Raw genomic sequence first — 22,644 nt, forward strand, 5'->3', positions numbered from 1 at the left:
CGAGCAAGGAGGCCTACAAACCTGACTCAGTTACACCAGCTCTGTCAGGAGGAATGGGCCAAAATTCACCGAACTTATTGTGGGAAGCTTGTGGAAGGCTACCCGAAACATTTGACCCAAGTTAAACAATTTGAAGGCAATGCTACAAAATTCTAATTGAGTGTATGTAAACTTCTGACCCACTTTTTCTCTTTACTATTATTCTGACATTTCACATTCTTAAAATAAAGTGGTGATCCTAACTGACCTAAGACAGGGAATTTTTTACTAGGATTAAATGAAAAACAGAGTTTAAATGTATTTGGCTAAGGTGTATGTAAATTTCCGACTTCAACTGTATGTATATTCTTTACTGCTCTATGGATATAATTATTGTTTGCATAACCTTATTTACTATTATATACAGATTTTTATCTTACATTTTTTTCTGTCTTTATGTGATGCACACTTCAGAAAACACCGGAAGAATAATTATCACTGAATTATCACAGTGAGTTATTGTCATTTGAAGTTTATTTATTTATTTATTGTTTGTGTGTCAATTATTACCATAAGGGATGGGTTGCCATCTGGGGATTTGACACAAAAATAATGTCATATATTCATTCATTTGTAGAGACAACGTTCATGAAATCGATAACTTGCTAGTAACAGATGACATTCATATTCTGATTATCTCTGAAACTAACTTAGACAATACCTTTGATGATATAGTGGAAGCAATACATATAACATCTACAGAAGAGACAGAAATGCCAATGGGGAGGTGTAGATGTTTATGTTCAGAGCCACATTCCAGTAAAGCTTAGAAGGGATCTCATGTTAAATACTGTTGAAGTAATATGGCTACACGTTCAACTGCCTCACCTAAAGCCCATTCTGTGAGAAGTTTCTATAGACCACCAACTGCAGTCAGTATCTGGATAATACATTGCATTCCGAAAGTATTCAGACCCCTTCACTTTTTCCACAATGTTACATGACTGCTTTATTCGAAAATGGATTAAATAAATGTTTTCCCCATCAATCTTCACACAATACCCCATAATGACAAAGCGAGAACGGGTTTTAGTATATTTTTTAAGCATGAATAAAATAATATATATAAAAAATACCTTATTTACATAAGTATTCAGACCCTTTGCTGTGACACTCGACAATTGAGCTCAGGTGCATCTTGTTTCCATTGATCAAATTTTAGTTGTTTCTACAACTTGATTGGAGTTCACCTGTTGTAAATTCCATTGATTTGATATGATTTGGAAAGGCATACAGCTGTCTCTATAAGGTCCCACAATTGACAGTGCATGTCAGAGCAAAAACCATGCCATGAGGTCAAAGGATTTGTCAATAGAGCTCAGAGACATGATTGTGTTGAGGCAGAGACATTTCTGCAGCATTGAAGGCCCCCAAGAACACAGTGGCCTCCATAATTCCTAAATGGAAGAAGTTTAGAACCACCAAGACTCTTCCTATAGCAGGCCAACCGGCCAAATTGAGCAATCGGGGGAGAAGAGCCTTTGTCAGGGAGATGATCAAGAACCCGATGGTCACTCTGACAGAGCTCCAGAGTTCCTCTGTGGAGATGGGAGAACCTTCCAGAAGGATAACCATCTCTGCAGTCGTGTGGTCAGGTGCCACAAAGAGGGACTTGGCACTTAAGTATACACATAGAGCTAAAATTAATAATCTGCATATCAATCTCTCATGGATCAAAGTAAAGTAAAGACTGACTTCATCACTACTTGTTTTTGTAAGAATTATGGATATGTTAAATGCACCGAGCTCGGAAACCCATGCCTACTCCACAAGACATGCCACCAGTGGTCTCTTCACAGTCCCCAAGTCCAGAACAGACTAGACTATACAAATGCACTGTTGCCGCGAATGACTCTGAATTTACAATGGCTAGCCCCAAGTTGTTATATATTAGATTTTTTTCTTGCGCATTTTGCTATTTTGCCATTTGCCTCATGACCCCTGCATACTTTGTTGACTACAAACTGTCTTTACCCAACCGTTGGAAAGACTATGTTTGTTCACTCAGGACTCTCTATTGGTTACATGGACCTTTGGCCTCCCATCCTAACCTAACAACCTCTCGCTGGCTTTGTATTCATTTTACCTGAAATTACTGTACAATATGATCTTGTTGACATCTGATGCACATTCAGATGTCATAAATCAGCAATGCAGAGCCCTCCCTGTCCTATGCTGTGCCATGATTGTATTACTGTTGATGATATCTGGAAATGTACATGTACACCCTGGCCCATCTACTGTTGCTAGCCCCAATTCTGACTTGTGCTCTGATATCTGCTTCACTGATTTATGCTCTCGTAAAAGCCTGGGTTTTCTGCATGTTGACACTTAAAGCTTATTACCTAAAATGGATCCATTTAAAATGTGAGTACACAGCTCCAATCCAGATGTGTTGGTCATTACTGAGACGTGGTTAAGGATGAGTATTTTGAATGCTGATCTTTCTGGTTATAACCTTTTTTGGCAAGACAGATCTTCCAAAGGTGGGGGAGTGGCAATCTTTACCAAGGATCACCTTCAGTGCTCGGTTGTCTCCACCAAATCTGTCCTCAAACAATTTGATATGCTGGTTTTAAGCCTTCAACTTTCAAATAGCTTTTGTTGACTGTTGCTGGGTGCTATCATCCTCCATCAGCACCGGCCTGTACCCTACCTGCCCTAAGCTCTCTCCTGGCCCCTTACACAAATTCTGAATTTGTCCTGCTAGGTGACCTAAATGGGGACATGCTTAAACCACCTGATCAAGTCCCAAAACAATAGGACTCCCTAAATCTTTCTCAGATTATTACCAATCCCACAACGTGTTACTCTAAACACGCAGAAAAGGCTACTCTCCTCGATGTTATCCTCACAAATAATCCTGATAGGTATCAGTCTGGTGTTTCTGTAATGACGTTAGTGATCACTGTTTTACAGCTTGTGTTTGTAATGGCTGCTCAGTGAAACGACCTGACCTGATTTGTCGTAGACGCTTACTAAGAACCTTTAATGAGCAAGCCTTCCTTCATGAACTGGCCTCTGTAAAATGGTATAGAATCAGCTAGAATCAGCTCCCTTCTGTCGAAGATGCTTGGACCATCTTTTTTGATATTTTCTGTGGTATTGTTAACAAACATGCCCCCATAAGGAAAATGAGAATGAAAAACAGGTTTAACCCTGGTTCGACTGTTATTTTGCAGAGTTACTCCACCTCAAAATTGCATTTGGCGGAAGGCTCGGCACACGCATACTCAGGCTGACTGGCTATCACTCAGGCAAATGAGAAATAAGCCCACTCAGGCTATTCGGAAAGCCAAAGTTAGTTACTTTAAGGAGCAGTTCTATCTCTCTGTGAGTCTAACCCTAAGAAGTTCTGGGAAACGGTTAAAGACCTGGAGAATAAACCCTCCTCCTCACAGCTTCCCATGTCCCTTATTGTTGATGATGTGGTTGTTACTGACAAGAAGCACATGGCTGAGCTCTTTAATCACCACTTCATTAAGTCAGGATTCCTATTTGACTCAGCCATGCCTCCTTGCCCGTCCAACATTTCCTCATCTCCCACCCTTCCTAATGGGACCATCCCAGATACTTCTCCCTCTTTTTCCATTGCCCTGCTACAAGGTTTCTCCCAGCAGACAGACACTGAGTACGAGGTGCTAAAGGAGCTCCTTAAACTTGACCCCCAAAAAATATGTGGGTCAGATGGTTTAGACCCTTTCTTCTTTAAGGTTGCTGCCCCTATCATCGCCTAGCCTATCTCCAACCTTTTTAACCTGTCTCTCCTTTTGGGGGAAGTTCCCATTGCTTGGAAGGCAGCCACAGTTTTTCCTTTATTTAACGGGGGAGATCAAGCTGATTCTAACTGTTATAGGCCTATTTCTATTTTGCCCTGTTTATCAAAAGTGTTGGAAAAACTTGTCAATATCAACTGACTGGCTTTCTTGATGTCTATAGTATTTTCTCGGGTATGCAATCTGGTTTCCGCTTAGGTTATGGATATGTCACTGCATCTTTAAAGGTCCTCAATGATGTCAACAAGCAATATTGTGTAGCTATTTTTATTGACTTGGCCAAAGCTTTTGATACGGTAGACCATTCAATTCTGGTGGGCCGTATTGGTGTCTCTGAAGGGTCTTTGGCCTGATTTGCTAACTACCTCTCTCAAAGAATGCAGTGTATAAAGTCAGAAAATCTGCTGTCTCAGCCACAGCCTGTCACCAAGGGAGTACTCCAAGGCTTGATCCTAGGCCCCACGCTCTTCTCAATTTTCATCAACAACAGTTCAGGCAGTAGGAAGCTTTCTCATTCATTTATATGCAGATGATACAGTCTAATACTCAGCTGGCCCCTCCCCGGATGTAGTGTTAAATGCCCTACAACAAATCTTTCTTAGTGTCCAACAAGCTTTCTCTACCCTTAACCTTGTTCTGAACACCTCCAAAACAAAGGTCATGTGGTTTGGTAAGAAGAATGCCCCTCTTCTTGTTATTACTACCTCTGAGGTAGTCACCTCATACAAGTACTTGGGAGTATGGCTAGACGGTGCACTCTCCTTCTCTCAGCACATATCAAAGCTGCAGGCTAAAGTTAAATCTAGACTTGGTTGCCTCTATCACAATTGCTCCTCTTTCACCTCAGCTGCCAAACTAACTCTGATTCAGATGACCATCCTAACCGTGCTAGATTACAGATACATAATTTATAGATTGGCAGGTAAGGGTGCTCTTGAGCGGCTAGATGTTCTTTACTATTCGGTCATCAGATTTTCCACCAATGCTCCTTACAGGACACATCACTGCCCTCTGTACTCCTCTGTAAGTTGGTCATCTCTGTATACCCGTCGCAAGACCCACTGGTTGATGCTTATTTATAAAACCCTTTTAGGCCTCACTCCCCCTTATCTGAGATATCTACAGCCCTCATCCTCCACATACAACACCAGTTCTACCAGTAACATTCTGTTAAAGGTCCCTAAAAGCACACACAACCCTGGGTCGCTCCTCTTTTCAGTTTGCTGCAGCTAGCGACTGGAACGAGCTGCAACAAACACTCAAACTAGAAAGTTTCATCCCAATCTCTTAATTCAAAGACTCAATCATGGACACTCTTACTGACAGCTGTGGCTGCTTTACATGATGTATTGCTGTCTCTACCTTCTTGCCCGTTGTGCTGCTGTCTGTGCGCAATAATGTTTGTACCATGTTTTGGCCTGCTACCATGTTGTGCTGCTACCATGTTGTTGTTATGTTGTATTGCTACCATGCTATGTTGTCATGTGTTGCTGCTATGTCGTTGTCTTAGGTCTCTCTTATGTAGCATTGTTTTGTCTCTCTTGTTGTGATGTGTCTTTTGTTCTATATTTATATTGTATATTGTATAATCCCAGGCCCCCGTCCCCGCAGGAGGCCTTTTGGTAGGCCGCCATTGTAAATAAGAATTTGTTCTTAACTGACTTGCCTAGTTAAATAAAGGTTAAATAATAATTTAATGAAAATATGGGAGGCGCACAGTATTACACAGAGCCATGGCTACATGGAACTCTATTCCACATCAAGTAACTTACGCAAGCAGAAAAATCTGATTAAGTTCCTCCCCATGCACCCTTCCCATCACACTAGCCTCATAGGCCCTACCCCAATTAAACGATTCCATTGCTCAGCGAAAGGATTTAGATTAAAAAAGTTATTGGCACGCCTGTTATTGGCACGCCAAAATTATTGGCACGCCTGTTATCAACACTCTGGCATCGTCCCCTTGTGAGGATAACGACACTGAGCCTTTTCTAAAATGTTTTATGAGATTGGAGATGGTTGATGGTTACTTAAGACAATAATGAAAGTAGGGTGGTTGGCCAGGGTGCATGGGTGGGTGTATAACGCGAACGCCTAGCAACCCAAAGGTTGCGAGCTGGAATCTCATCACGGAGAACTTTTCGCTAATTAGCTACTTTTCAACTAGATGCTACTTTTTTAATCTACTTTGCAACTACTTAGCATGTTAGCTAACCCTTCCCATAACCCTAACCTTAACCCTTTTAGATAACTCTTCCCCTAACTTCAACCTTAACGCTTTAACCTAATTACTAAACTTAATCCTAATTCCTAACCCTAACCCCCAGCCTAGCTAACGCTAGTAAACTAGCTAACATTAGTCATCCAGCTAGAACTCATTAAGTTCTAATGCCCATTTAGCAAATTCGTATCGTACAGTACATTTTGCGAATTTGTAACATATTGTATGTTTTGAAAATCTGTAACATGTAATATGAATTGTAATTCGTAACGTATAAGAGGAAATGGGTGATGGACATCCACAAATGAATACATACCAATGCATAATGTAATGTACTATACTAAATGAAGTTTATCGGATTTACTGTACGTACAGAATAATACGAAATGCTGTTAGACGAGCTTGAGTTACATAGGAGTAGTAGAAGTAGAAGTGTAGGCCTACGTGTTTAAATGTGCGTCTACTTGATGTTCCTTATGGGCGTTTATGCATTTGCGCAATGTTATAATAGGGCACATGAACTTCTCAGCATTAAATAATATGCTGTGTTGCTTTGTTGACCACTTCATCTAATTTGAGATGTTTTGTCTTTTTCACCTGTCTCTTAGAATTGTAGGCTACTAAACAATGGTCTCACAAAACAGCTCCCCAACACACGCTTGCTAAAGACATTTACACAACAAGTAGACAGGAGAGGTGGAAAGTTTAGGGATGCATCTCAAACTTAGTTGTACTGTATATGGCTCATGAAATAATGAGCTCTGAATGCAAAATGTAGGACGTGACTGGGGAAGGGATAGGAAAACGGCAGAATATCTTGTGGCTGACATGGGTTTGCGTCCACGCAAACCCCTTGGGTTCCCCTCTCCTCATGACCAGTTTTGATATCAATGCATGTACTAGAATCAGGAGGAAAGGAGGCCGAAAGACACCAGGCCTCTGCTGTATGAGTTGATTGGTGAACTAGATGGCTCAGTTGGTTGGAGAAATTCGTTGGCATCACCACAGCGGTGTGCTCCATTCCTGCATGGGTTTCGTAAATAGATTTTCTTTATGATGATGCAGCAACAGAAAAAAAGTGTGCAACATTTTATACAATTTTCAATTTAAAAAAAGTAGACAGAGAGTAAAATGTAACATAAAGATCATCAACTATTGCTAGAGATTGTTTGAACCATCCCTGATGACAGAGCCTCCTATTTAGATGTCCTCATCAATACAAGAGAAAGGCAACCAAATGGCTTCCAGATAGTAGTGGTCCCTTGAGAAATCACAAGCCTGCTTCGTATAAGGGTTTGTTATTGACACACTGACAGATGTGACGCTACCTGGGGGGCATACTTAATAGCAATTTGATTTGCTTTTGTTGATAGTCTACAGAGGATCAAAGACAAGCTTGTTTGACATTCGGATGCATTTGGCTGATTGGCAATTCATCATCTCGCCTCTCATACAGCCAAAGTGGAGCTGGCCTCCGAATTCTAGTTCACAGACCCAGCCCTCTCTACATTGGTATATTTCAATAAATTACACACACAATTAGTTGACAAAAATCAAAATAACAGTAACTATTTTTCCATGCTTGAGATCTGAATAAATATTAGTTTAATGAAATACGTATTTGTAATGATAATAGATCACATTTGTTTTGGCTCTGTTGGTATGTGTCGATGATCCCTTGGAACGGTATTGTGTAAAATTCCACGTGGATTTGGATTGTCAAGGTGATGCTGGTTCAACCTAACTGGCATAAATTATTATATAAAAACAACAGAAAAGTCAACATGATCCTTTGAAAAAACATTTCAGTTAGGCGAATAAAATAATTGTACTTGTAACATTTATGCACTGACCCCCCCATATGTCATTTAATTTAGGTTAAATGCAAATCCAATCAGTTTTCCATGTTTTTTTATATATTTTTTGATTTTGGAAACAATTTTGACTCAAGCACTTTTTAACCGGTGGACTTTGTCTTTTTCAGTGATGAAGTTGCACGGGATATTGACCCCCTTTCATACCATATTGTAAATGCATACATCCTTACACAAATTAATCCTCTCCTTAGCTAATATTGAAGCTCTCTTGTGACATGGTAAGGAATTACTTAGAAACACCTTCACATGGCATACGGATCAAAGAATCACATACTTTCATAGAAACTACTGATTCAAATGACTAATAACAATTGTTTTGTGTGTTCACAAATACCTACAAAGGGATGAAGGGGTCCTATAGGAGAGGTGCCATGTTCTATTGTTCTTTCTCAGTGCAGCATTGAACTCTGTTGTGTTTTTTGTCCTTTGTTCAAATTTCATTTCACTCAGCAGAAGTGGCACATTTGAAAACCCCCTGACCTCTATTTCTCTTGACATTCAATGTGGCTTTCTGTTAAAAAGCAATCCTGCGACACGGCAATCAAGTGTCACAACCACTTCAGTTGGCCTTGAACGAAGCACACTTTTTTTTCATTTCTGTGATCAGAACACTCGTCGCTCAGAGGAAAACAGTCCAGGATCGGAGGCAAAGACCGTGAGACATTGTTCAAGCTTCTCATTTTTCCAAACTCACTGTAGAGACGGCCCATGAAGTGAGAACTGAAATGGCATTTTTCTTCATAATATTGATTTTTACATACCCTTTACTTTATATCTCTGGACCTATTGAGAGCTGTATTGTTGTACATCCTGAATACCTGCACAATCAAATTACCATCTATTAAATTCTAAAGGGTTCAGGTTCTAATTCCCTCTAAATCAATCACCTTATGCAATAATAAGCTTTGGAATGTGCAACACCTGGTGTGCCCAAATAAAGAATTTAAGAATTTGGAAGAGAGTAAACTACAATCTGTTACTATATTGCATGTCTTTATCGTGGAACTTCAGCAACATATTCAACAAAGCAGTACTGAAGTCCTTAGATAAAGAGGCATTAGTTTAAATGGTAATTAGATTTATGGTTAGATTAATCAATAATGCATGCCAGGAAACTGAACCATATCCCCATTTCCTGCACAGAAGGGTCAAGGCGTATTACCATGTGATTTGTTGTGTAGTGTCACATGTCACTGTCCTTTCCAGCAATACCCATGGAATCATGGAAAAGTAAAGGCCTCAATGTCTACCATTGTCACTTTCTAAGGTTACATCATGTCCTGCTGTCATCCAGGCCTGTGTTGTACACATCACTGCAAGGGAGCAAAGTTAGAGAACATTATCTTTCTTGGCTGCAAGAAAAACAAGCAAGCGCAAGTGCAAGCACACAAACACACACACACACACCTTTTTCACTTGTGTAGCCAAACCTACCAATTAAGGATTTGGCTCATGACTTCTTTGAAATAAATCTTAATCATTGAAGCTTTATAAAAAGATCAAGTTTGGGAGAAGCAAAATAGTGAGTGGACATCCTCTTTTTTTTATCTATGTATTGTAGGCCCACATCATTTTAGCCAGCTCCTGTTTTGGCTGAGCATTAACACCCCTCCATGTAGGCTACAAGCGTACATATGCCCATCATGTCACGCCCTGGCCATAGAGAGGCTTTTATTCTCTGGGTGTGGGTGTGACTAGGGTGGGCATTATAGTTTGTTTATTTCTATGTTTTCTATTTCTTTGTTTTTGGCCGAGTGTGGTTCTCAATCAGAGGCAGCTGTCTATTGTTGTCTCTGATTGGGAATCATACTTAGGCAGCCGTTTTCCCACCAGTGTTTTGTGGGTAGTTGTTTTCTGTATAGTTTATTGGCCTTAAAGAACTGTTCGTTTTTTCACTTTGTTATTTTGTTCGAGTGTTTTTTGGTCAATAAAAATCATGAACACTTTCCACGCTGCGCTTGGGTCCGATTCTCATTCTGACGAGAGACATAACGCATCATGAAATGAGAGATGATATTATGCTGGTGATCCTCCTATTTAGAAGTTATTTTCCTGTAACAATTGCTTGTTTTCTATTTCATATAATTCAAAACCAAGTCTGTAGGCTACCCTTACCTTAGGCCTAAACTCTCTTGGAAAAAAAGTGTAGAACCTAAAAGGGTTCTTTGGCTGTCTCCATAGGAGAACCCTTTGAAGAACTCTTTTTGGTTCCAGGTAGAACCCTTTAGAGGGTTCTACATGGAACCAAAAATAATTCTACCTGGAACCAAAAAGGGTTCTACCTGGAACTAAAAAGGGTTCTCCTATGGGGACAAATTTATGCCTGTTTTGATAGGATAGTGTTTTGGCCTGCCTAAAATAAGTTAATAGCCCAATAACCAGGTTTGGGTAGGTTACTTTCTAAATGTAATGTGTTACAGTTACTAGATACCTGTCCAAAAGTGTAGTCAGTAACGTAATTTTTGGATTGCCCAAACTCAGTAATGTAATCTGATTACATTCAGTTACTTTTAGATTACTTTCCCCTTAAGAGGCATTAGAATAATTGAAAAAATGTATAATACCAATTCAACAACATCTATTGCAGGACAAATCAATGTTAAAGTTTACATAGCTGGCCATATATGGATGTTACATTTTACTTTATGGGTTGGTTCTTCTAACCCATTGCTTTCTACTACATATAATAATACAATTAAATTATATCTTTACATTAAAAACCAAAATGTATCAGAATTCCAGTCATTCCAATAAATGTTATACCCCTTGATCTTCAAGACTAGGATTTGGAAATATGCATGTATATGTAACCACTCTCAGATGAATAGACAGAGCTATGGATGCAAGGATTGACCATCCATGATATCAAAATGATTGTTTTAACCATGTTATGAGGCTATACAGCGTTTGTTTACATTTACAATGTTTACAAACATTGGAGAAAAACAAGCTTATAATTTGGCTTATCATGGAGTTTGACAGTTTAACTAAACTCAAGAGGCATTTATTAATTATGTTCTTCAACAATCAGTAGATTTATATATTTCTAAATCCAAAAATGGATGCAGCAACTAACGATTGCCCTTGTAAGTCAATCAAAACTATGATTTTGAGCATGTGTCCATTAGGCCTACGGATTTTTTTTTTATCAGCATGAATTAGATTGAGCAATAAAAGCCCCACTTTTATTCCATAGGCTGGGATCCGCACTATGCAGCTGTTGCAGAGCGCATTTTTCACTGGCTGTCCACTGGTTTCAAAAACAATGATTGACAGGCAGCTTAAACTTTTTGAATTCAACCATTATTGGGTTCAAATACACATTTAGATTTGTGAACAGCCATCCATAACAACCACAATCCGTAAGGCGCAAATAGTTAAATGAGAGAGCAGCAGTGTGATTCACATCAATGTCCTATGTAGATATCAATAATAAGTGAATCCCGTATCGCCAAACACTACACCACTGTTGTCATCCTTACCTCCAAGCGTTTATTCAAGTTGGATAATCTTTGGATGCCGACAGCAGTCGCACCATTGGAAGACATAGCTTGGACTGTAGCCTACAAAAGCCTTTTTTCAATGCTGATTTGAATGTCATTGAGAAAACAAACAGAGAAGTGTCAAAGATTTTCTTTCGCAAACATCCTTCCTGAATTTAAAAATAATACTCAAACTAATCATCTAGTTTTTCAAAAGTATCTGTAATCTGATTACAATATTTTTGCTGGTAATGTAACGAATTACTGTTTTTTTGCACTCCTTTACATGTAACAGATTACATGTAATCCGCTTCTCCCCAACCCTGCCAATAACCATGATAGTTTCTAACCTCTCTGGCAATAACAGCTAGTTTTCAGTGTACATATTCCCCTAATTAGGCTTGGCCAATTAGGCCCTCACTCAGACCACTCCCAGACAGTTCCAGCTAAGTGTGAAACCTACATGTTAAGTATATAACATATGTTGTGTTTTGTTACAGGTTATAGAAGAGAGCAGAAGAGATGAACTACCTGTTCAGACCCCAGTCCTACCAACCTACCTAATTTGGTCCAACTTTAAATGACATGCAGCTTATAAAGCCTTCATGAACACTGCATACATGTGTTACAGATCATCTATAACTGAATGTCAAGCTTTATAAAGGGTTAATAAATGTGGCATAACGGTGTGACATAATCACCAATGTCAAATGTGACATAACCCACTATGTCAAATATGACATAAACCTGTGCTTTATAAAGGGTGGCATAAGCATCGCTTATTAAAGGCCTTATAGATCATATTAAATTGATGCTTCACAAAGTATTTCTCACCCTGTCATGCATCTTAGTAAAGCATTGTAAAGCCAGCATAGTGGGTTCGATTCCCGGGATCACCAACACTTAAAAATGTATTCATGCATGACTGTAAGTAAAAGCATCTGCTAAATCTTATGTATTATATTACATTCTAGGATGGCCAAACTTCTTTCTCTCTTGGATGCATAGTCAATATTGGACCTGACCTCAACTTTCCCCAAAACGCTGTGCTGCAGGATGATACACACTCTAAAGTGCAGTAATGCACAGCAAAAAAACACAAAATTTTGCCTACTTTTTGGACTTTTTGGATTTCCCCCATTTTTTCAGGTTTTCCTCCATTTTTATCACAAATTTTATTTCCGGTGTTCACAACCATGCTTAAACCATATCAGGGGATGACTTTTGAGGTTTGTGAAAAATGTAAGAACCTTTTTTGAGTGCAGTTGACCTTTAATTCAGTGCACATGCCCTGTAATGTTGTTTGGTTAGAGGGTTTTTCTGTAGTGCAGTAATCGCACATGTGGTGATTATGAATTCCATATACTTTGATTTGCATAATTAATGCATGACCTTACTGAGTATAGTGTTTGTCATCGTCACTAATTAACTCCGTAAAGAAAAGAAATTATGGCTAAACCCTGGCCATTTACACAATTTATCTTCTCAAAATTTGATTATAAACCCAACCCTAACTAATGAAGGCCAAGTTTGCTGCGTTGGTCCACAGACCTTCCATACATTTGGGCGGAAGTGTCTGGGAATGAGAATAGGTGTAATGTGACTAACATGACTTCACCTTAGAGCATATTCCAATCCTTCAACCCAAATGTCACCCTGTATAGAGCACATGTTTATATAATATTCGACATAGTGGGTTATGTCACACAGTTACGCCATATTTATGAACCCTTTATAAAGCATGATATACCGTTATAGATACATTTATTTAGTGCTTATGAAGGCATTATGAAGCCTTTATAAGCTCAACGAAATTTGAAGAAGAGCTGAAAATGTACTCTTTTAGTATTTATCTATTAGAATTCCTGATGGAGAAAGCCTCCACTTCTATGTCAAGGATAATAAAACAAAAACACTACAGTAAATTCTACAGTATACTCGACAAAAAGTTAATAATTACTTTAGTATATATTACAGTTATTTTACTACAGTATTTATACCATAGTTAACTGTAAATACTTCAGTATACTGCTGTATCCTACTGTATACTACAGTAAATTCCACAGTGACTACGACAGTAAAGTCTGCAAAAACACTACAGTGAATACTCTTTACACATTAGTAATTAGTAAATGTAAATTAGTAAATGGCAAACTTCATAAATTAAGTTTGCCATCTCAATTTTATCCTGAAGTGAACGACTAGCAGCCCTATTCAGAATTCAGATTTTCAAAAGTTTATTGGCAAAAATTTGAATATTCCTCCCATACTGTGTGATTGAAATGTTCCATTGGCCCTTGAGCTTTGTATAGACTCTGGGCTCTACCCCAGTCACTCCATAGCCACACCCATAGTCACTTCCTTGTGTGCTCTCAGTTCGATTTAACGTTTGCTACTTTGCGGAATGGTTTGTAAGGAACAACACTTTTCCAAAAACGTTCTTGTACGTTCTAAAACAGACTTTGAGGTATGTCGTCTCTGTTTGGTGGGTGTGGCTTGAAGCAATGTTTGACGTATTTAAAGGGCAGCGGCTATGCTGACAGCGTTCCCCAAACCACAACCCAACCCCTCCCGGTTTTTCATCTGGTCATTCAGTACAGCAGCATTTCTGTTTAATTGAACATCACCAGTATGTGTTTTTCGTACTGAACGCAGCCCTGGTTTGAGGTACATACAAAGTGGGTGTTTCAGGAAGAGGGAAGCCATTTTGACTGATTGCATGTTGTAGTCAGAAATGTTTGGTAAGTAGGATACTGTCAAAAGCATAGTTTTCTCACTCAACTTGTTTAATTCAGAGACATTGTTTTGATTGTTAAGGAGTTTCCTCTGTGGACTCAATTTCCCCTAAGGACCAACATTTGGAAGACAATGTCGAAGGCCTACTTATACATTTTGGGTTTTTCTTCTGGACACTACTTCCCTTTGGATTATTACACCTGTAGAATAATAACTAATCTTATTTCATCTCTTGCGGCTGAAATATTTAGATTTAAACATAATTATTTTACATGACATTCGTGCTCTCCCTTATTTTTCTATTAGCAGTGTTGGATGTATTATTGCTTTAAAGTGGAACTGACAGCGTTTTAATTACTTTGCATATATGAAACAAACAGACAATCACAATATCAGTCAAAAATATAAAATTCCCAGTTTAAGCTACAAAACCAACTTTATAAGTGGACTGCCAGGTCTCTGACCTCCTCCCCATAGGCTGTCTCATCGTTGTCTGTGATCAGGCCTACCACTGTTGTGTCATCAGCAAACTTAATGATGGTGTTGGCGTTGTGCTTGGCCATGCAGTCGTGGGTGAACAGGGATTACAGGAGAGGACTAAACACGCACCCATCAGAGGCCCCCGTGTTGAGAATCAACGTGGCAGATGTGTTGTTGCCTTACCCTTACCACCTGGGGGCGGCCCATCAGGATGTCCAGTATGCTGTTGCAGAGGAAGATGTTTAGTCCCAGGGTCCTTAGCTTAGTGATGAGCTTTGTGGGAACTATGGTGTTGAACGATGAGCTGTAGTCAATGAACAGAATTCTCACATAGGTGTTCCTTTTGTCAAGGTGGGAAAGGGCAGTGTGGAGTGCGATTGAGATTGCATGATCTGTGGATCTGTTGGGGCGATATGCGAATTGGAGTGGGTCTAGCATTTCTGGGATGATGGTATTGATGAAAGCCATGACCAGCCTTTCAAAGCACTTCAAATCAAATCAAACTTTATTTGTCATATGCCGAATACAACAAGTGTTGTACACCTTACCGTGAAGTGCTTACATACAAGCCCTTTAACCAACAGCGCAGTTCAAGAAGAGACAAGAAAATATTAACCAAATAAATTAAGGTAAACAATAATAAAAGTTACACAATAAAATAACGAGGCTATATACAGGGGGTACCGGTACCCGAGTCAGTGTACGGGGGTACAGGTTAGTTGAGGTAATTTGTACATTTAGGTAGGGGTGAAGTGACTATGCATAGATAATAAACAACGAGTAGCAGCAGTGTACAAAACAAATGGGGGGGTGTCAATGTAAATAGTTCGGTGGCCATTTGATACATTTTTCAGCAGTCTTATGGCTTGGGGGTAGAAGCTGTTAAGGAGCCTTTTGGGCCTAGACTTGGTGCTCCGGCACTGCTTGCCGTGCGGTAGCAGAGAGAACAGTCTATGACTTGGGTGACTGGAGTCTCTGAAAATGTTTTGAGCTTTTGTCTGACACCACCTATTATATATGTCCTGGATGGCAAGAAGCTTTGTCCCAGTGGTGTACTGGGCTGTATGCACTACCCTCTGTAGCGCCTTACGGTCAGATGCCGAGCAGTTGCCATACCAGGCGGCGATGCAACCGGTCAGGATGCTCTCGATGCTGCAGCTGTAGAAGGATGAGGATCTGGGGACCCATGCCAAATCTTTTTCGTCTCCTGAGGGGGAAAATGTGTTGTGCCCTCTTCACAACTGTCTTGGTGTGTTTGGACCATGATAGTTCATCGGTGATGTGGACACTAAGGTTCTTGAAACTCTTGACCTGTTCCACTACAGCCCTGTCGATGTTAATGGGGGCCTGTTCGGCCCACCTTTTCCTGTAGTCCACGATCAGCTCCTTTGTCTTGCTCACATTGGGGGAGAGGTTGTTGTCTTGGCACCATCCTGCCAGGTCTCTGACCTCCTCCCTATAGGCTGTCTCATCGTTGCCCTGAGGGGCCCCAGTGTTGAGGATCAGCATGGTAGATGTGTTGTTGCCTACCCTTACCACCTGGGGATGACCCGTCAGGAAGTCCAGTATCCAGTTGCTGAGGGAGGTGTTTAGTCCCAGGGTCCTTAGCTTAGTGATGAGCTTCGTGGGCACCATGGTGTTGAACGCTGAGCTGTAGTTAATTAACAGTATTCCCACATATGTGTTCCTTTTGTCCAGGTGGGAAAGGGCAGTGTGGTTTCATACTTTCATGGCTACCAACGTGTGTGCTACTGTGCGGTAGTCATTTAGGTAGGTTACCTTTGCTTTCTTGGGCACAGGGACTATGGTGGTCTCCTTGAAACATGTAGGTATTACAGACTCGGTCAGGGAAAGGTTGAAAATGTCAGTGAAGACACTTGCCAGTTGGTCCGCGCATGCTTTGAGTACACATTCTGGTAATCCATCTTGCTCCAGGGCCTTGTAAATGTTGACCTGTTTAAAGGTCTTGCTCACATTGGCTATGGAGAGAGTGATCACACAGTAATCCAGAACAGCTGGTGCTCTCATGCATGCTTCAGTGTTGCTTGCCTTGAAGCGAGCATAAAAGGCATTTAACCTGTCTGATAGGCTCGTGTCACTTCGCAGCTCACGGCTGGGTTTCTCTTTGTAGTACGCAATAGTTTGCAAGCTCTGCCACATCAAACGAGTGTTAGAGCCGGTGTAGTAGGATTCAGTCTTAGTCCCGAGAGTTCCTCTGTCCAATGTCTGTGATCTTTTGCCCATCTTAATCTTTACTTTTTATTGGCCAGTCTGAGATATGGCTTTTTCTTTACAACTATACCTAGAAGGCCAGCATCCCGGAGTTGCATTGTGAATGTGCATTCTTTTCAAAAACAAGGATGTTTTTAAGTGACCCCAAACTTTTGAACGGTAGTGTATATGAACATATTTTTATAAGATTTCATGTTATTAAAATGCTGTTAATTCCATTTCAACTGACTGTTTTTGTTATTTTGTTTCACAGAGTAGTCTATACCTTTGTTTAGGTGTGATTGATAAATGCAAACATTTTCCCAGTGGATGAACGAAATTGTCAGAAACAGCAGGAGCATGTATTCAGTGTCCCCAGTAGTGATCTAAGGTCATGTTCCCCTTTTATTCGTTATGATGTAGGCAAAACTGGTCCTAGATCAGCACAACTACTGTGAGTTGCTTTTGTGAATAATATCACAGGCCTTTAACCAGTCAGCTTCATTGTTCCCTTATGATTAGTTATAATTCATGCAGTGACTTCACTTTAATTAAGGTGAGGATTTATCGATGGCCATCTAGCGGTGTCAGGCATTGATCCAACTCTGCTGCAACTGATCAGTCATGCTGAACAAATAGCGCAATATCAATCTCAATGATCATTACCCCGCCCGGTGTCAATAGGGAGGATGTGACGTCAGTGACCTTCACTAAACTAAAATTGTCAGTTACACCAGCGGCCAGTGAAATCCGTGGAGAGCTATGCGCTCTGAACTGGAGCCTATGGTACTGTGTGCAATAGGCAAATTCTTAGTGTGAATTTGAATGCAAAAAAAGTATCTTTGACAGATGAACTCAAACAGTAACCAAATGACCAATACAAAAAAATAATGATCACTTTCATATAGTATTTCTCATACCTGTATTCCCTTACTGTTTACATGTGGTCAAGTGATAGGAATTATTGGAGAACCATCTGACCTTTGTGATTGCTGTCTACGACCTAGGAAATTAGTAGCTTGTCTGCATCCGAAATGCCACCTTATACCATATATAGTGCACTACTTTTGACCAGATCCCTATGGGCTCTGGTGAAAAGTGGTGCGCTAAAAAGGGAATAGGGTGTTATTTGGAATGCCAGACCCCACACTTGGAACGCCAGTCCACTCATAGACAAGCTGTCAGATGTCTTTATCCACCCAGGATAACATTTGTACACTTCGGTGTTTGGAGTTTCCCCCAAATAAACTCTGATGAGTGGGAACATTTGAGATCAGAAGTGCACAAATATAACAGGACATCATATATGAGCCATTGAGGTAGGACATGGAAAGGAGGAAAGAGTAAATACAACAAAGAAAATACACAGTAGCGGTTTATCTTCGGAGTCCCACATAGAGCTGAAGGCTCTGACACACCCAGCGTTCACCATCATGTCCAGGGCTGCACGTGAGTTATACACACAAGTGCTGACACACACACACACACACACACACACACACACACACACACACACACACACACACACACACACACACACACACACACACACACACACACACACACACACACACACACACACACACACACACACACACACACACACACACACACACACACACACACACACACACACTGGATGGAAGCTAACAAAGTAGACCTACAATCTAAGCAAGATGCCCTCAATATCACACAAATCATCAAGGAACCCACCAGGTACAACCTTAAATCTGTAAACAAGGGCACCCTCATAGACGTTATCCTGACCAACTGGCCCTCCAAATACACCTCTGCTGTCTTCAATAAGGATCTCAGCGATCACTGCCTCATTGCCTGTATCCGCTACGGGTCCGCAGTCAAACGACCACCCCTCATCACTGTCAAAGGCTCCCTAAAACACTTCTGCGAGCAGGCCTTTCTAATCGACCTGACCCGAGTATCCTGGAAGGATATTGACCTCATCCCGTCAGTTGAGGAAGCCTGGTCATTCTTTAAAAGTAACTTCCTCACCATCTTAGATAAGCATGCTACGTTCAAAACATGCAGAACTAAGAACATATATAGCCCTTGGTTCACTCCAGACCTGACTGCCCTCGACCAGCTCAAAAACATCCTGTGGCGGACTGCAATAGCATCAAATAGTCCCCGCGATATGCAACTGTTCAGGGAAGTCAGGAACCAATACACGCAGTCAGTCAGGAAAGCAAAGGCCAGCTTTTTCAAGCAGAAATTTGTGGCAGGGTAGCCTAGTGGTTAGAGCGGTGGACTAGCAACTGGAAGGTTGCAAGTTCAAACCCCCGAGCTGACAAGGTACAAATCTGTTGTTCTGCCCCTGAACAGGCAGTTAATCCACTGTTCCTAGGCCGTCATTGAAAATAAGAATTTGTTCTTAACTGACTTGCCTAGTTAAATAAAGGTACAAAAAAAATCCTGTAGCTCTAACCCCAAAAAGTTCTGGGACACTGTAAAGTCCATGGAGAACAAGAGCACCTCCTCCCAGCTGCCCACTGCACTGAGGCTAGGTTACAGGGTCACCACTGATAAATCCATGATAATCGAAAACTTCAACAAGCATTTCTCAACGGCTGGCTACTCCAACCTCGGCCAACAGCTCTGCCCCCCCCCCCCCCCCCCTCACAGCTACTCGCTCAAGCCTCCCCAGCTTCTCCATTACTCAAATCCAGATAGCAGATGTTCCGAAAGAGCTGCAAAACCTGGACTTGTACAAATCAGCTGGGGTTGACAATCTGGACCCTCTATTTCTGAAAAAATCCGTCGCCATTGTCGCAACCCCTATTACCAGCCTGTTCAACCTCTCTTTCGTATAGTCTGAGATCCCCAAGGATTGGAAAGCTGCCACAGTCATCCCCCTCTTAAAAGGATGGAGACACCCTGGACCCAAACTGTTACAGACCTACAGTATATCCATCCTGCCCTGCCTAAGGTCTTCGAAAGCCAAGTCAACAAACAGATCACTGACCATCTCGAATCCCACCGTACCTTCTCCGCTGTGCAATCTGGTTTCCGAGCCGGTCACGGGTCCACTTCAGGCACGCTCAAGGTACTAAACGATATCATAACCGCCATCGATAAGAGACAATACTGTGCAGCTGTCTTCATCGACCTGGCCAAGGCGTTCGACTCTGTCAATCACCATATTCTTATCGGCAGACTCAGTAGCCTCGGTTTTTCTAATGACTGCCTTGCCTGGTTCACCAACTACTTTGCAGACAGAGTTCAGTGTGTCAAATCGGAGGGCATGTTGTCCGGTCCTCTGGCAGTCTCTATGGGGGTGCCACAAGGTTCAATTCTCGGGCCGACTCTTTTCTCTGTATATATCAATGATGTTGCTCTTGCTGCGGGCGATTCCCTGATCCACCTCTACGCAGACGACACCATTCTGTATACTCTGGCCCTTCCTTGGACACTGTGCTATCTAACCTCCAAACGAGCTTCAATGCCGTACAACACTCCTTCCGTGGCCTCCAACTGCTCTTAAACGCTAGTAAAACCAAATGCATGCTTTTCAACCGTTCGCTGCATGCACCCGCACACCCGACTAGCATCACCACCCTGGATGGTTTCGACCTAGAATATGTGGACATCTATAAGTACCTAGGTGTCTTGCTAGACTGTAAACTCTCCTTCCAGACTCATATCAAACATCTCCAATCTAAAATCAAATCTAGAGTCGGCTTTCTATTTCGCAACAAAGCCTCCTTCACTCACGCCGCCAAACTTACCCTAGTAAAACTGACTATCCTACCGATCCTCGACTTTGGCAATGTCATCTACAAAATAGCTTCCAATACTCTACTCAGCAAACTGGATGCAGTTTATCACTGTGCCATCTGTTTTGTTACTAAAGCACCTTATACCATCCACCACTGCGACCTGTATGCTCTAGTCGGCTGGCCCTCGCTACATATTCGTCGCCAGACCCACTGGCTCCAGGTCATCTACAAGTCCATGCTAGGTAAAGCTCCGCCTTATCTCAGTTCACTGGTCACGATGGCAACACCCACCCGTAGCACGCGCTCCAGCAGGTGGATCTCACTGATCATCCCTAAAGCCAACACCTCATTTGGCCGCCTTTCCTTCCAGTTCTCTGCTGCCTGTGACTGGAACAAATTGCAAAAATTGCTGAAGTTGGAGACTTATCTTCCTCACCAACGTTAAACATCTGCTATCTGAGCAGCTAACTGATTGCTGCAGCTGTACATAGTCCATCGGTAAATAGCCCCCCCAATTTACCTACCTCATCCCCATACTGTTTTTATTTATTTACCTTTCTGCTCTTTTGTACACCAGTATCTCTACCTGCCCATGACCATCTGATCATTTATCACTCCAGTGTTAATCTGCTAAATTATAATTATTCGCCTACCTCCTCATGCCTTTTTTTACACAATGTATATAGACTTTTTTTCTTTTTTTTCTACTGTGTTATTGACTTGTTTACTCCATGTGTAACTCTGTGTTGTTGTCTGTTCACACTGATATGCTTCATCTTGGCCAGGTCGCAGTTGTAAATGAGAACTTGTTCTCAACTTGTTCTCAACAAGCCTACCTGGTTAAATTGCTGGACTGCCCCCCCGGGACCCCACACACACAATTGTGTTCTTTACTGTATTCTAAAGAATATACTTTTGGTTTACATATGTTTATGGTTTTGTTGTGTGCTACTGTATACAACCATTTTTGGCCTAATAAATATTTTCTGTGTCTACGTTGCATTGGTGTTCACAGTATACTTGTCAGTATACTCTCAGCAGATTACTTTCACTGTAGAACATTGTATTGAAATGTAGATATAAGCCTATGAAAGACCAAAGAGCTTTAGATGTAGAACAACAGTGTTTACATGGTATATCCAAAAATGTACTATTATGAAAGCAGTGTTTGCCATTTGATGCAAATGCTTCATTCTGACATGTGTTTATGGCATTTTGAATGCAGTGTTACATTTTGAAGGAGATGTGAGGCATTTCGCATTTTGTGGGTGCAGTTTTGGGAATTGTGTGTAGAGATTTGAAAAAAGGAGACAGTTTTAAAAACGTGTGTAAGCAGTTGGAAAAAACTGTAAAGTACTGTAACTTGTTACTTACTGTGGAAAGTAACTCGTTGCATTACTTTTACGTTACCAAAAACAGAAAACCCTCTTAAGATGACTTGCACGTGTGGGTCATTCTTATGCCAAGTAGAAGGCGCACACTACTTTTGAATAGCTTTCATAGATCTCATCTGTAATATATATATCTGGGCTATACCAACTGAACTAATAATGACACATTTTTACGTTTACCTTCTATAATGGTATTTTAATGTTTGATTTGATGCATTAAATATTTCAACAATGACTTAAAGAAATTATGGCAATCATCTGTTTTTATTGCCAGTATGAAACGTCTAACTGGGGAGAACTGCTAAATAACTTGCAGACACAACAAGTCAACAACATTGGGAGTACACACCACCACGAATCAGGTGACTACAGCAGCCTTTACAATATTCGAGGTGAATTCTTTTTTTCATGTGAGATTTCTAGCCACAATCATGCATTTGTACTAGGACCCAACGGATCTGTGTAAAACCACACACAAGATAAAGGAGAACATGGATACACTTCAGGGTATGTAAGCGCTTCCATCTGTGTCTTAGGAGATAAGTTGTTTTCATCAAAAAATTCAATTTAGGACTACCAATTCGGAGCAATCACAATCAAGCCACACAACCCCACCGCTCACCACGGCTGAGGAGGAGAGTCTGCCTCGTCTGTATGACTGTGATATGAGATGTTCAGTGAAGATGTGTCAAAACTG

Source organism: Oncorhynchus clarkii, chromosome 3, assembly GCF_045791955.1.
Source record: "Oncorhynchus clarkii lewisi isolate Uvic-CL-2024 chromosome 3, UVic_Ocla_1.0, whole genome shotgun sequence".
NCBI lineage: Eukaryota > Metazoa > Chordata > Actinopteri > Salmoniformes > Salmonidae > Oncorhynchus > Oncorhynchus clarkii.